A 2,506-nucleotide genomic window follows, 5' to 3' on the forward strand; every position below is an offset into this window, starting at 1 on the left:
CCACTTCCTGGAGGGACCCGAAGTCAGGTCAGGCAAACCCTATATAGTTGGTCGGACAGCCTGGCCCTGGCCCCGAAGCCCTGGAATGTGGCCATGCCACGAGGGCAGGGTCATGGCTGACCTCACAATGGCAGGGGCCCTGTCTCGGCCAGCCTGCCAGCACTGCCAGCCGGCCTGCGGGCATTGCCCTGCTCCGCAGCTATGAGGGCCTGCGGCAGGAGATCCAGCGGCTGGCCCAGGAGAATGAGGAGCTGCGGCGGCTGGTGCAGCTCATCCAGGAGAACCAGGAGTTGAAGCTGGTGCTCAAGAACCGGGGCAGTGGCCTGGGCTTCTGCAACTCCGGGTTCCTGGCAGAGGTGGCCGCCAGTCCCCGGCTGCCCAGGCGCAGGACCATCAAATTCAAAGATGCTGAGAGAGGTGAGCCGCCGGCTCCCTGGGCCCCTGCCCCACTGGCACCGGCCTGGACAGATCCACAGAGTGACATGCCAGGTGCTGGCCGTGTTGCTGAGGGCAGTGGGCTCTGAAGGCCGGGGCAGGTGGGTGTTTCCGGGTGCACAGCAGGCAGGGCACCGCTGAGAAAGGGACCTGTGAGCAGGGGTGGAGCCAAGCATGGGTGCCGCACGCTGGGGGACTGCTCTCAGTCAAGGGATAGTCCACGCAAAGGCCCTGAGGCAGCAGCCGGCTGGTGTGCCAGCAGGGGGGCGGGCCTGTGTTGCTGAGGGTGAAGGGGCCAGGAGGAGCTTGTGCAGGCTCTGGCCGTGGCCCTGAGCCCATGGGCTCCTGGACTGATGGGGTGTGGAGAGAACAGCCCTGTCTTGGAGGGAAGTGCAGAAGCTTGGCCAGCTGGGGGGAGGCCAGTCGGGCTCTGCACTGCGATGGTCACGGTAACAGGGCCTCTGGCAAACGGGGCTGGAGTGTGAGAAAGCGGGATTGGGGGTAGCTCACAGGGTGTGGGGAACTACCTTGGGGCCGGGCATGCTGGGACTGACCCAGGGCCTCATGGGCATGGGGTGTCACTTCGGGATATGTCTGACTGTGTACAGCCAAGGGTCCTGGCACTGTGGTCCTGGCTGAGGGGCTATGAGGGTCACTGAGGGGGGTGCTTGACTACAGAGGTGCTGCTGGGACCTGCCAGCACTGGGACAGAGGCAGGCGCTCAGGCAGGGCTGAGCAAAGGTACTGCCCAGAGGCAGGAGTGGGGAGCGGGTGGGTGTGCTGGGGCAGCCATGGGGAGTGGTCAGGGCTGGGACTGGGGGGCGGAAGGTGCTTCTGCCACATGGTAGGCAACAGCCCCTCCCCTCCGGAGAGGAACAGGCCTGCTCTGGAGCCGCGGGAGGCCCAATGAGGGTTCAGGGGTAGGAAGGGGCTGAGAGATGAGATGGTTTGGAGGAGCAGGCCGCAGGCCCAAGGCCTGGGGCACACAGCAGGGTTGGGTGCAGGCTAGCATCGCTCCACCTTATCACTACAGCCTGTTCCATGCCCACCCTGGCAGCCAGAGGAGTTGGGAGACCCAGTGCTGTCAGGTACAGCCAGCCCCAAAGCTTCCAGGGGCACCTGGGGTGTGCGGCCGCCACTGGGTCCAACAGACCCTCTTGTGGGGCAGTTTGCACAGCTTCTGGCCGCAGTGTCCCTTCCTAGCTGTGTCCCTCACCTGGGCTGCCACATGACCCTGTGCGGGCTCCTCCTGAGCTGACCCCTCCCTGGTCACAGACGCCCCAACCACCCACAACTGAAGCTCCGGGGTCTCCTGTTCAGACAGTCTGGGGCCCGGCCTAGTGCTGGGGTTGAGCCCCAGGAAGGCAGGACCCAGGGTAGGAGGACTATCCTGGGCTCAAACCCCACAGTGACAGCAGAGTCCAGGACAAGAACCCGGGGAGCTCCCTGGCACCTTCCCTGGGCGCTGCCCCTCCACCATGGCCCTGGGGCAGCAGCGCCCACTTCAGCCCACATGGTCTGCAGCCCTGGGGAGCAGGTGGCTGGGCAGCCATCACCCCCCTCACGGGGAGATGTCAGCACCAGGTCGTCTGTGCTGTGGGGTACACTGGGCAGGGGTGTGTGGAGCCCTGCTGCCAGCTCTTGTCCCTGCGGCCCACCAGTCCACAGGAACCCATCCATTCCGGGAGCTTTGCTGTGAAGGGCAGCCAGCGTGCAGTCTGGGCACGCCCGGGCTAGTGTTTCTTAGGGGAGATACCAGTTTCTCGTGCCCTTGGGCACCTGGAGGTGGGTTTCCTGGGCGCCCACACTCAGCCAGCGGCGAGCCTCAGAGCCAAGGTGCCGCGGTGGGAGCGGGTCGTGCAGGAATCTGGCCGAGAAGACAGGCCGGGCCCAGGCCTGCCTGAGAAGACTGCGAGCCACTGAAGCCACTGCTGGGTGGGCCTGCACCGCGTCTCTCTCCTCCCTCTATTTCCCTCCCAGGGCCACCTTCCCCACTTTCCGGCCAGGGCTCAGCTCTTGGCCGCCTCCTCCCCCCTGCCCACCCCGCCCCTGTTGTACAGGCTCCTCCCGG

General features: G+C 65.8%; 1 protein-coding gene across 1 annotated transcript in view; it reads left to right on the forward strand.

The window, feature by feature from the left end:
- Nucleotides 1-261: 261 nt before the first annotated feature.
- OPLAH (5-oxoprolinase, ATP-hydrolysing) overlaps nt 262-2,506 on the forward strand; it is a 10,570-nt gene continuing 8,325 nt past the window's right edge. Inside the window, 1 exon segment of the mRNA XM_014589150.2 lies at nt 262-417. The gene's annotated coding sequence lies outside the window, so the exon portion shown is untranslated.

The sequence above is a fragment of the Tupaia chinensis genome, unplaced genomic scaffold (assembly GCF_000334495.1).
Source record: "Tupaia chinensis unplaced genomic scaffold, TupChi_1.0 Scaffold000335_1, whole genome shotgun sequence".
In the NCBI taxonomy this organism is placed as follows: Eukaryota; Metazoa; Chordata; class Mammalia; order Scandentia; family Tupaiidae; genus Tupaia; species Tupaia belangeri.